Here is a 14,737-nt window from a genome sequence, read left to right as displayed (position 1 = left end):
GCTCACAGCTGCTTACAAAATAGAACTGCTGAGAATACAGGAAATGCTAAAGATTGTGCTTACAAAGATTTCTCTGTTTATATGTTTCTCAGCTATCTCAGTTATTTTTCTATTTGTTACTCTCTTGGTTTATATATTACCAAGATTACAGTCAAAAGAACTGAACAAATATAAAATCTAACAGTCTTGATCTTTGATATTTTTCGTCCTCTATTAACCAGTTAATGGGCTTCCACAGTGTGTTTGTATCCAACTCGACGGCTGTGTGTCAGCTTTCACTGTTCAACTGATATTTAAATCTTGATATGATTATCCATCGACTTTCAGATCATCCGTCGATGACTTAATTGATCATCCATCGACTGCTATGTTAAACATCTGTTGATAGTCATTTGATCATCCGTCGAAGCTTTGTTAATCATCCGTCGGTAGCTATTTTGGCACTTGACTTCATTTCACTTATACAGAATTACAAGACATTGCTTATGTACAGTTAATCAACCTATTCTGCATATCTAGTTAAAGTCAACATAACTTATATGCTACTACAGATTCTATACAAAGGTGCATACATCACTGTGCTACAAACTCATTATTACATAAGCTACTCACTCGATGGATAATAAGTTAATCATCTGTCGGGACTATAATGAGTTATCCGTCGAGACTAAAACCCTTATCCGTCGAGTGCTACATTATTTCACTAAGTAAAATCTACTTAGACATTTTGTTTAAGTGATCATCAAGTACACAACATATTCACAACAAACCTGAACCCTTAGCTCTCGCGCTGGACTGGGGATCCGCGGTACCAACTGGTTCCTTCTTAACTGGAAAAGAACATAAACAATATCGCACAAATGAGCTAACTAGCTCAGCAAGTCACAGTGAGAAAACTGAGAATAATGATCATCAGGTGAACATGATTATGATATCAAGTGAACAATGGATTATGATTTAAAATTAGATACTATACTTTTAATTTAAAAATCAAGGTTAGGCTGTTGATCAGTCACGCACTAACCCCGAGCAAGGCACACAGCATTGCTCTAACTACTGGATCCAAGGCACACATTGGCCTAACTTGACCATTATATGGTCTAACCACGAATCTGGTCTACAATTTTATAAAAAAAAATCCAATTATAACATAATAACAGACTAAGAAATAATAAACAATAACCAGAATCATTAACAACAATAAGTGTTTAACAATGAAAGGGTTTCAATCCTTGTAAGGATCAATAAGATAATTTCAAAGCTTGGAGGCTGGGTAATGAAAGAATTGGATAACAAAGGAATCAACGTTTCAGGGTTTCAAAGATTTGGGCTTTTAAAGCATAAAATACAATGGTTTGAAGGTATAAGCAATCTGGTTCCGTGTTTAATATTTAATGTGTATGTATTTGTGGAGTAGTAATGTATATTTGAGGTCTGTGTTTGGGTATACAACAATCAATGGTATAGAAAGAATAAGGTTCATGGCTTAAGAACAATAACTGGAATCAGAGTTTGGGTTTCAGTGCTTCAAAGCACTTGCAATATCAACAAGACTATCAAGTACTACAATATCTCGAGAAAAATTCAGAACACTTGCCTGGTATTAGCTTACTATCCTGCACTCGCTTCCAATCACAATTGTCTTACTCCTCAACTACCTGTTTCCCATTCCTACGTCTTGCCTCTTCTGCTCACATATCATAAGCATCTATCAATAATCAACTCAAGTGATTCTATTCAACACATACTTCTATCTACCCTTCGTTTCACCCAAATCCGATTAACGAATTAAAAGTTATGCAATAATCAAGTAAACGCCGAATATATAAACCGATAGTCAATCAACAAGTCACGTATAACACATAATACATCACGAAATCAATGACATATCATTTATAAAGAAGTCTCGGGTCATAATTAGGCTTTCTGGTATTTAAAATGATTTTTAAAACATTTTTCGGAATTAAAACGGGTCGTTGGATCAATTTCGGGTTAATAAACAGGGTTCGGTTGGCCAATTCTGGCTCCGAAACAATTTTTGAATAATTATCGAGCCTTAAAATAATTTAGAATAATATTTTAAAGCTCGAAACTATTTTTCAGAATTTTTAAATCATTTTTAAATAATTAAATCTAATTAAATAATTAACTAAAATCAATTAATAATTAATTAAATCAATTAATCAATTAATTTTTGAATTAATTGACCAATTAATCAATTAAAAATTAACTGAAATTAATTAATTGATTAATTCAGATTTATTTTTGAATTAAAAATAATTTTCGGAATTAAAATAATAATTTTTAGAATTTTCAGAAATTAAAAATAAATTTTTATAATAAAAATAAATAGGAAAAATGATTTTTAAACATTTTTAAAACAGGATTCCTAAATTTGTAAACTTTGAAAACTTCAGGGACCAAACTGCATCGTTTTCAAAACTATAGGTACTAAACTGTAATTTTCCAGCCCCGTCGCCGGAAAATACAGGGGTGGCCGGAGAACACGTTCCCGGCGTCCTCACCCCACCAACACCTGCAGATCACATCTATATTTCACCAGGAACTCAACCATACCAACAAATCATTCTAATCATCCCTGAGTTGGCCGGAATTTTGCCGTGAAGTTTGCCAGTTTCCGGCGAATTTCGGAAAATTTCAAAAGACAACTCCCTTCTCTACAGACCTCGGTGATTCATGAAACTTATACGACTAGATTGCAAATTTCACAGAGAATACAATCCACTATATCACAACATTAATCTATTCCAGAATAAGAAACCCCCAAATTTCAATTAAGAACATTCATACGGGTTATAAATCCTAATTTTAAAATTCAAAAATCAAACTCAATTTTGAACATGTTATTGAACTCCAAATCAGACGTATAATATATCAAAATCACCAGGAAAACAAGCTCTACAACATGCAATCATCAAATCATACAAACAATCATCCGAACAAAAATTCATATTTTTAATAAATTTAATTCGAAAATAAATAAAATTATAGAAAATAAACCTTAATTTCTGCAGTAAAACAAAGCTCAGAATCTGGTAGAACACTTCAAATCCTTCGTTTTGGTTACTCAAGCTTTGAAAACAGAGATTGGTAACACCTTCGTTTTGCTGTTTGATTCTTAGAACATATTATGTAATTAGGGTTTTTCTCTGAAAATTATAAAATTAACTATCTGCAAATGATTTTGATACGAAATAAAATACGGTAAAAGGCTATTTATAATTACGGAAAATTAGTATCCCGTTGGATCATTCCGGATATAAAACGGTACGTTTATTTATAAAAACTCATGCAAACGGTATCGGTTTTCGGGATAATTATCCAAATCAGTACAATTTGTACTACAGTCTTGGTCTCAGAGCCTGGTTACACGTACTACGAAGTAATAATTGGGATAGTTTAATAGAAAGCTCCCGTTTATCGAAAATACGGGTTTTATTGATTTATCAGAATGAATATTGTATCGAAAATGTTACGCCGGGACCCGCGCAAAACAAACCGTACGCCGGATCGAAAAAGTCGAAACATGGAATATGCTCGGAATATTACAATTAGGTTAGGAAGGAGTTCTCGGAAGAGTTTCGGGTTCCAAAAACGTAACAACGGGTGACGTCGGTTGGTTCCCGTTTTTATAAAATAGGTTTTAAATACTCAGAAAAAGATTTTAGAAATTTCATATGATTCTTATAAATCCATAAATCAACATAAAAATAATTAGGAAGATATGACAATTATCTATGTTTTATTTTGCACATATAAAAATTAAAATACTCAATTAATATTATTTTTGAATATCCAAGTACATATAACACTTAACAATTAACTCACAGAATAGATACTGAATACACATAATAATTATTTAATAGCAAAAAGAATCACACGATATATCCCGGATATTACAGTAGAACTGTTGAAGGTTTAACATGAGCAATGTCAGAGGTTTCCTTTTCTTCTGATGTCAAAACAACTTGAGCTCTGTCAGAGGTTGCTTGAATATTCCTTTTCTTGTTCAAAATCAAACTTGTATCTTCATCAGATTTTACTTCCAAATCCATAGTTGGTAGATATATCTTTACAGATTCATCAACTTTTGCCTTACCCTTGAATCTAGGATCAACTTCCACCTGTGATTTGGACTTGGCCTTAGATGCCTCAGTATTTTTCCTCTCTTCGATCACAATGCCCTTAGGCTTAGGTGGTTTCTTTGCTATGATTTGAGCTTTAGACTTTGACTTAGATTTGTCATTTTCAGCTTTCAGTCTAATCTCTTCTTCCTTCAGGCTTGCAATATCCATGCTTGGATTATCCTTTAGGAACAGCCTTTTAGAGATCTCTTCATCAAGTTTCAGAGTTTGTTCATCAGAACTCATCCTTTTACCAGTATCAGAACTTGTTCTTCTCCCAGTATCAGAACTTGTTGTTTGACTTGTAGTTTTGGCTTTTCTTGATAAAGACTCCCTGCCTTGATTTAGACCTCTACTCCTTTCAGAGTTTCCCTAGTCTTCATTATCATCATCCTTACCCTTCAATGGTTGATCAGTTGTGCATTTGGACTTAATTACTTTCTCCCCCTTTTTGGTATCATCTGGTAGAAGCAGGGAGACAAGCAATTCCACAGAGTTTTGGATTTCATTGAGTTGGTTTTGTTGAGCAGCTTGATTCTTTAAAATATCAAAAAGTTGAGCTTGCTGCTTTTCTTGAGTTTTTTCTATACTCAATGCGGTCAAAGGCTGGCTTAAAAAACATTTTCTTGTCCAATGTGACATTCATAGTTTGCTTAGTCACTGTATCTTGAAGTTTGTCCACCTTGGCTTGAGTTATTGAGTGTTGACCTTGAAGGTTCCTGGTACTTAATGCAGTAACTTTGAGTTGTTCTTTGAAGTCATCATTTAGCAGCATTTTTTCAGCTTTAGCCAGGTGCTCAGCAAGAACATTTGCAGTAGGAACAAAATCAACTGTGTTCCACTCCTTGATCCATTCTTTTCCTCTGGAGGTTTCACTCCAAGGTACTGGTGCTTCCTCTCTCACAAACTTCTTAATCAAATCATCTTTACAAACTTTTTGTGGAGGTGCATGTCCAGAAGGACCAGCTGCATCAGCATTTATATTTGTAGCAGCTTCACCAGTATTTTCAGCATTTATTTCAACAGAACATGCTGAATCCTTAGTATCAGCATCTTGTGATAGAATAATTGTATGTGAAGCAATAGAAGATTCATCTGCATGAACATCATCATCTAGCAGTGGAGTTGTTGGTGGAGTTTGCTGAGTAAGTGGAGCTTCCAGATACAAGACCATAGGCACATCCAAGTTGTTGATATCAATTTTAGCACTTGTGCCTGGGTTATCAGCATGTACTGGAAAGTGTATTGGAGACACAGGAGGTATAGGCATTTGAGTAGTCTCTAGTTCTTGGATTGGAGATTTATGAGCTTCATGAAATTCTGGCTCAGCACTTGGAAGAGATTCAACTATAGTAGGTTCTTGTGGGATCAGAGATTTCTGACCCCCTTCCAGAGATGATGCTTCCATTTCTTCTTCATAGATTGATGATTCTACAGCCCTCCTTGCTCTTTGCTTTTTGAGTCTCTTAGCTGATGAAGAGACTCTGGGAGTTTGATCATCAGAGTTTAGCTTTCTAAGCCTTTTTAGGGGCCTAGAACTCCCAGTTTCTTGAGCTTTCTGAGAAGAGACCTTCTCAGCTACTTCAGCAACAGGTTCTGATGGTTGAACCTGTACCTCATCATCAGATTCATCTCTTAAAATCATCTTCCTTCTTTTCTGTTGTGCCTGAGGTACTGTCTTAGTCCTCTTTGCTCTAGAAGGAGAAGGCTTCACCTGATTATGTGATGATGGTTGGTTGGCATGTTCTGATGTGAGTGTTTATTGAGTGACAGTAGTAGGTGCTGATGGTTGTTGTGTGTTGGTGGGTTGGACATTAGGATATAGCAATGAATAGGTATCAGAATCAGCATTTACCAGAGCTTGCTTTACTGATAAAGGAATTCTAAGGGGTCTCAAAACTTCCTTCTTAGTTGTCAGCAGTTAAGAGGTCGGAAAAAGCCCTCTTAGCTAATCTAAACTGGTTCTATGAATTCACTTGCTAGTTGTGGTTCATCTGATGTACAGTAACTGTAAATTAACTAACAGAACCTAGCAAAGTAAACTACATTCCTGTCCTATTTCATTCTATCTCCTATAAAACATAACACAGTCTTGGCATAATCAAAATGAGACTGGTTTAAGAGTGCATACCCAATTTGTTGTGTCAGAATTGGAATGGCATCAAAATTTGAGCACTTGTTGGCAAACGTCTTCGTGATGCAATCGAAGAAGAAGCTCCATTCCCTTCGAATATATGGGCGTTTGAGTTGACCCATCTTAGCCAAACTCTTTTCATAACCTAGATTAGCCATCATTTACTGTAGCAAGGGCTCCTCCACAGCAGAACTGAATTGATAGTTTTCAGGTAGGTGTAGAGCTTTTCGAACTGTTGCCGGAGTAACAATGTACTCCACCTCCTTTGCTGTAAAAATGATGCTTGGAGTCCCATCCTTACCACCATCATCATAAAGTCCCGTTCGCCAGAACGTCAGAACTTAAGTTCCAGATAAAGTGGATGGTTGCGTCAAAGCGAACCCAATTTCACTATGAGACAAGAAATCCTGAATAAAATGAAGTTCCGAAGGACCTTCACTCTTAGTGAGAATGGCAGCGTAGTTGTTGGGGATGAACTTTGCTCCATTAAAGATTATATCCTTGGGTGCCATTGAAAAAGATGTGAGAAATAAGAATGCCTGAAAGGTGTTTGGTAAAATGCCTGTGTAAAAATCGTCAGTAAATATGGAGAGAATAAGATAAAAGAGAGAGAGTGTAGAATACAAAAGTAGATAAAATATTTAAAATCTTTTCTCTCTTTTACTTATACACGCCACTTGACAGCAGTTAAGACGAATTTGAACAGTCTATACACCTGTCAACCATGCAGTAGTTAAGACAATAGTTAATGGGCACGGGAAATAAGTAATGATTACTATGCACATGCAGTTTTTTAAAAAATTGTTCCCACTAAACAAGTAATTATGACTGTCTTTATCTCACTTAAACTAATATTCTGATAAAATATAACCGTTTCAAGTATTGACCAAAAATAAATCAAGTAAATAAATACTGCCACGTAAGCATCAGAACTTGATTATTATCAGAATTTAAAAGTCATCAAAATATGGCTTCTGTACTCAAAAAGTGAATGTTTATTTCTGTAATTCTTCATACAAATACTGATATGGTTTCAGCAGAACTTAATCATCAGAACTTCCATCAGAACTTGTCCTCAGAATTTATGCAACTGACACTTAAACTGTTCATCTAAAACAACATTGATCACCACAGTAATTTTCATCATTCATATGGAGTGTAAGTGTGTGCTTTAAGCTAAATATCAGATAAAGACTAAAGTCTGATTCACTTCAGTACATCTTAGAAATAAGGCATAACTAAGAACTTTGCTCAAAATCCGTCATTAATCCGAAGTCTACTATAGAATGAGTTCATGCATGAGTCCACCTCAACTGTTTTGTGCTCATTTTATGCATCTTTTGAAATTCCTTTTTACAGTGGCTTCTCAGTGTAAGTGAGTCACGACTGGTTATCAGAATTTATGTTGTTATCAGAGTATTTCTCCAGTAATCAGAGAATGTGAAAAGTCACCAAGAAAGTTTTATTTTGCTTTTCTAATGCATATTACTTAATACCAGCAATGCACTTGAGTCTTCCCTTCCACATATATGTTTCTCTAGATCTCAAAGGAGTACCTGATATTTATTTATTTTCTTTACCTTTTTCTTTTGATAAGTGAGGCTTATCAGCACTAAGTACATCCATCAGATTTACCAACATCAGAACTTAACAGATAAGAAGCATTATTCTAGTTTGTGAATTAGTAATAAGATACACAAAGTAAACCTAATCAAGCTCAATATCAGAATTTGCTTGTGTTAAAAGATTTCCACATAAACAATTACTTCAAATATGGGATCTTTAGTATATTAGAGACTACTAGGTCAGCATCTAGCACAGTTATCCATATTTGATTGAATAGTCACATAAACATTCATATCACTATCAAAGTTTAGAAATTCACATCAGACAACAATCAGTACATAGGAAAATTTCAATTTAAGCACAGATTACATAAAGATAGTAATATCTGTAAATACTGATCATAAAGTCTAATATATCATAGCATAAACTAAACAGATTTAGAGAAAGAACCTGAAACCATTCCAAGTTCATTTACCAATCTTGTAAAAGTAGCTTCACACAGTGGTTTTGTGAAGATATCTGCTAGTTGTTGATCTGTTGGAACAAAATGCAATTCCAATGTACCTTTCATCACATGTTCCCTTATGAAGTGGTACCTAATGCTGATGTGCTTTGTCATTGAGTGCTGAACTGGATTATCTGTCATAGCAATAGCACTTTGATTATCACAGTAAATAGGGATTTTAGAAAATTCTAATCCATAATCCAGTAACTGATTCTTCATCCAAAGAATTTGTGCACAACAGCTTCCTGCAGCAATGTACTCTGCCTCTGCAGTTGATTTAGAAATTGACTTTTGTTTCTTGCTAAACCAAGAAACTAATCTGCCCCCAAGAAATTGGCAGCTTCCACTTGTGCTTTTCTTGCCAATTTTGCACCCTGCAAAATCTGCATCTGAGTAACCTATTAGCTTAAAGTCTGATTCCCTAGGATACCACAATCCTAGATCAGCTGTACCCTTAAGGTACTTGAAAATTCTTTTCACAGCTGTTAAGTGAGGTTCTCTTGGATCTGCTTGAAATATTGCACAAAGATAGGTAGCATACATGATATCAGGTCTACTTGCAGTTAGATAGAGTAGTGAGCCAATCATACCTCTGTAATCAGTAATATCTACTGCTGTACCAGTATCCTTATCCAATTTTGTTGCAGTGGCCATAAGAGTGGATGCACTTGAACAGTTTTGCATTCCAAATTTCTTTAACAAATTTCTGGTGTACGTAGATTGACAAATAAAAGTTCCTTCTTCATTCTGCTTGACTTGAAGGCCCAGAAAATAATTAAGTTCTCCCATCATACTCATTTGATATCTTGACTGCATTAGCTTGGAAAACTTCTTACAAAGTCTGTCATTTGTAGAACCAAAAATGATATCATCAACATATATCTGCATCAAAAGTAAGTTCTTTCCATGGTTGAGATAGAATAAAGTTTTGTCAATAGTCCCTCTGTTAAATCCATTTTCCAGAAGAAACTGAGCTAATGTCTCATACCATGCTCTAGGAGCTTGCTTAAGGCCATAAAGTGCTTTATCAAGTCTGTAGACATGATTAGGAAATTTTGAATCTACAAAACCTGGAGGTTATTCAACATATACTTCTTCTTCCAGTTCTCCATTAAGAAAAGCACTTTTTACATCCATTTGAAAGACTTTAAACTTTTTGTGAGCAGCATAAGCCAAAAATATCCTTATGGCTTCCAATCTAGCAACTGGTGCAAATGTTTCATCATAATCAATTCCCTCATGTTGAGAATATCCTTTTGCAACTAGCCTTGCTTTATTTCTTGTAATTATGCCATCACTATCAGTTTTGTTTCTGAACACCCATTTTGTACCAACAACTGATCTGTTTTTTGGTCTTGGCACTAGGGTCCAGACTTTATTTCTTTCAAATTCATTTAACTCTTCCTGCATTGCTTGCACCCAATCAGCATCTTGAAGAGCTTCTTCCACTTTCTTTGGTTCAGCCTGAGAAAGAAAAGAATGATAGAGACATTCATTTGATGTTGTTATTCTAGTTTTAATACCTGCTTCACGATCTCCAATAATCAAGTCAGGCGTATGTGCTTTAGTCCACTTCCTTGCAGATGGAAGGTGATCTCTAGAACTGGATGATCCCCCATGATCCATGTTGTCTCCATCAACATTTTCTGATGCTCCCCCTGAAATTATGCTCTCTGAGTTGGATCCTTCAGAATTTGAGTTTCCAGAATTATCAGAACTTGGCCCATCAGAACTTGATGAATCAGAACTTGAAGAGCTTGTTCCAGGTTCTGATGCTTCTTGAGATGTGGTTGGATCTTCAATATGCTCCCCCTGCACAGGTGCATTTTCCTTTGGCGTAGTCACCACAGTTTTAATAACATCAGAGTTTAACCCATCAGAGTTTACAGTATCAGGATTTAGACTATCAGAATTTATAGAATCAGAATTTAAAACTTCGTTCTCAAATCTCAGCTGATCATAATCATTAAAATCTTCAAGTCCAGTAATCTTCTTATCATCAAAAAAGACATTGATAGATTTAATGACAACCCTTGTTCTTAAATTATAGACTCTGAAGTCTTTTGTGGATAGTGGATATCCAATAAAAATTCCTTCATCAGCTTTTAGATCAAATTTGGATAGCTATTCAGGATGAGTCTTAAGAACAAAACACTTGCATCCAAATACATGAAAGTACTTCAGATTTGGCTTCTTTTTCTTCACAATCTCATATGGTGTCTTTCCATGCTTTTTGATAAGTGGTGCATTCTGATTAAAACAAGCAGTCTACACAGCTTCAGCCCAAAAGTAGGTTGGTAACTTTGCTTCATCAAGCATAGTTCATGCAGCTTCAATAAGAGTTCTATTCTTTCTTTCAACAACTCTATTATACTGTGGAGTTCCAGGTGCAGAGAATTCCTGCTTTATTCCATGGTCTTTGCAGAACTCTTCCATAATCATATTCTTGAACTCAGTGCCATTATCACTTCTTACGATTTTCACAGAGTCTTTGACCAATTTATCCAGTTGTTTGACATGATCAATCAAGATAGATGCAATTTCACTTTTTGTGTGCAATAAATACACTCATGTGTATCTGGTAAACTCATCTACTATGACCATAGCATATTTCTTCTTTGCAATAGACATGACATTCACTGGACCAAATAGATCAACATATAGTAGGTGATACGGCTCAAGAATTGAAGATTCAGTCTTGCTCTGGAATGAAGATTTTCTTTGTTTTGCCTTTTGACATGAATCACAAAGGCCATTAGGAGAAAATACTGATTTTAGCAGTCCTCTCACAAGATCTTTCTTGACTAGTTCATTTATATTATTAAAACATAAATGAGAGAGTTTCTTGTGCCAATCCCAGCTTTCTTCAATTGATGCTCTGCTTAACAGACAGATTGCAGAACCATCAGAACTTGTTGAAAGCTTGGCTTCATAAATGTTACCATGCCTGTATCCCTTCAAAACAACTTTGCCTATAGATTTTCTTACAACTTCACAGTGTTCTTCATAGAAATCCACATGATAACCTCTATCACAGATTTGACTAACACTCAGCAGATTGTGTTTAAGTCCTGAGACTAGAGCTACTTTTTCAATAATGACATTCCCAAGATTGATATTGCCATATCCCAGAGTTTTTCCCATGTTTCCATCTCCATAAGAAACTCCTGGGCCAGCTTTCTCCACAAAGTCTGATAGCGGAGCTTTATTTCCAGTCATATGTCCTGAACATCCACTGTCCAGAACTAGGATGTTTTTCCTGTTGCCCTGCAATCACAAAAACCACTAATGATTAGTTTTAAGGACCCGGACTTGCTTGGATCCTTTGGCCTTATTAAGTTTGTTAGCATTTACAGCGGATTTAATTTCAGAGTTTATGCTAACATGTTGTTTATCAGAATTTACAGTATCAGACTTTGCATCAGAACTTACACTAGAAGGAATAATGCTAACTTTCTTTAAAGAAGGTTTTATTTGATAATAATCATAGTACAAACTATGATATTCCTTATAATTATAAATGGAATGCCATAAACTACCACAATGAAAATAAGAATTTTGTGGTTTAAACCTAACAAACTGACTCTTAACTCCTGATTTGGGAGGTAAAGAGTTTATATCCTTATTCTTCCTGCAAAAGGAAGCAAGATGGTTAGAGTTTCCACAGTTATAGCATTTCTTTCTAGGAGCATTAGGAACAGGCTTATAATTATTGCTTGTATTCACACCTTCCTTTCCATTCCTATTTTTCCTAGGTGGCTTTACCTTGTTTACATTCTTAATCTCTTTCATCTTATGCTTAAGCTGCTTCTTTGTCATTAAGCCTATGTTGACTTCAGTTGGCTTATCCTGTTTTAATTTTTCAGAAGTTAACTCTGCCTTAACTTCTGTCTCAGTATCTTTCATCTTTTCAAAATCAGACTTTACAGTTTTAGCTACAAACTTAACAGGATTTACCCTTGGCTTAACAGTTTGTTTAAAAACAATTGGCTTAATTTGTTCAGTTCCTATTTCACTTTTATCATCTCCATAACCTAAGCCCTCTTTCCAGTTTCCACTACTTATCAAATTCTGAGTTGTCCTGCCAGAGTTAGTCCAAGTCCTGATAATCTCTCTTTCCTTTTCTAACTCAGTTTTTAAAGATTAATTCAATTTTAACACTTCATCTCTAACATATAAAGCATCATCTCTTTCTTCCTGAGTTTGATGGAACATAACTAACTCCTTTTCTAAATAGTCATTCCTTTTCTCAAAAAGCCAGATTTTCAGAAGTTAACCTATCACATGTTAAAGTCTGATCTCTATAGCTAATGAATATGGTTTTAAGATAAGATCTCAACTCAGTAATATCATCAGTATGAAAAGCATAAGTTGTTTGAGGTACCTTTAACTAAGCATCATCAGAACTGCTATTAGCATTTGCAATCAAGGCATAGTTCACCTCATCTTCAGAATCTGAAGTATATGTCCAGCTTTTCTTCTTTGTGACAAGTGCTTTGCCTTTGTCACCTTTTCCTTTCTTGCAATCAGGAGATATGTGCCCTTTCTCACCACAATTGTAGCATTTAACATTTGAGTAATCTCCTCTGTCAGACTTTCTTTCCCTTTCTAAATCCGTTCTTATCAGGACTTCCACTTTTCCTGGAAAGCTTCTTTCCCTTTCTGAATTTCCTTTTGGCTATCTTTGTGATACCCTTCACCATAAGAGCACACAATCTCATCATCTCTTCATCAACATCCATCTCAGATAGACTTTCAGTTTCTGAATCCTCATCATTATCAGAACTTGATGACTCGGTATCAGACTTTATGATGAGAGCCTTTCTTTTGCCTTTCTTTGAGACAGCCACTTTGGGGGATTCCTCCTCAGCATTAAGAGAAATTGTCCTTGACTTTCTCCCATGTCTCTTGCTTCTTTGATCCATCTCAAGTTCATGAGTTTTGAGCGTACCATAAATTTCATCAAGAGTGGTTTCATCAAGAGCGTAGTTGTCTCTTATAGTAGTTGCCTTCAAATCCTAACTTTCAGGAAGAGCTAAAAGGAATTTAAGATTAGTATCTTCAAGATCATATTCCTTATCCACCAGTGACAAATCATTCAAGAGTTTGACAAATCTGTCATATAAACTAGTTAATGACTCATCAGGTTTTGAGTCAAAGTGCTCATACTCTTGAGTGGGTATAGTCCTCCTGTTCTTCTTAATTGCATCAGTTCCCTGGCATCTTGTCTCCAAGGCATCCCATATCTCCTTTGCAGTCTTGCAGTTAATTACCCTGTTTGACATGACATTATCAATGGCACTATGCAGCAAATGTCTTACCTTTGCATCCTTGGCAATAGATGAGATATCTTCAGCTGTATACTCATTTTTCTCCTTTGGTACGGTCTTTGTTGGCTGATCTACAACTACAACAGAGAGCTTGGTTGGCTTATGTGGTCCTTCATTAATTCTTTCAAGGTATTCTGGATCTGTAGCTTCCAGAAACATAGCCATCCTCACTTTCCATATGGGATATTCAGAAGGTCTCAGCATGGGAACCCTAATAGTCTCATATCGACTGTGGATTTGAGTCTTTGGAGTTTCTTCAGTTTTGGTGGGCATGGTTGGAGTTTGTTCTTCTTCAGACATGATTGTTTCGGATCTTTACTGTATATGTGTTAACAGATTTGCTCTGATACCACTTGTTAGGTCACACATACTGTAGAAGGGGGTTGAATACAGTGTATAATACAATCAAATCGAATTAAGAACACAAGTATGTAACAAAGAATAATCTTATCAATAAAACAGTATTGCAATGGAACCGTTCTCTCTCAGTGATGAACAAATATCACGAGAGCTTCTAGGGTTACAATGAATAATATTCTCGATTATGATAACGCATATAGTGTAAACCCTATGTTTGTGTTTATATACTACACAGTTACAAGATAATCTCTAATTGATATCGAATATAATTCTGTATCCTAAAATATATCAATTAGTTATCTTTTCCTCCAAGTCTTCTATTCTTCATAGAATTCTTCTCCATGCATATCTCTTCTTGTTTTAGTCTTGATCTTCTTTCCCTTCAATCAGCCGCCTTCCTTATCTGAAAGTCTTCTTAAGTCCTGATATTATCTCCTGATGAATATCTTCTGATATCTTAAGTTCTGATAACTTAAGTTCTGATATCTTAATTTCTGACTTCAGTATAAGTACTGATTTTCAGTTAAGTCCTGATTTGTCCTATTAGTTAAGATCTGAAAAACTAAACACAAATAATTATTAGACATAACATCACAAATATATCTAACATCAGAGATGAATCTGATAGTGATGAGGAAACAATTGAAGCACGGGTTCATGCATCAGAACCTGTTATAGTTGGAGCTGAGAATGTTAC

Source organism: Apium graveolens, chromosome 2, assembly GCF_009905375.1.
Source record: "Apium graveolens cultivar Ventura chromosome 2, ASM990537v1, whole genome shotgun sequence".
Lineage (NCBI taxonomy): Eukaryota > Viridiplantae > Streptophyta > Magnoliopsida > Apiales > Apiaceae > Apium > Apium graveolens.
Note: the sequence above shows the minus strand (reverse complement) of the source record.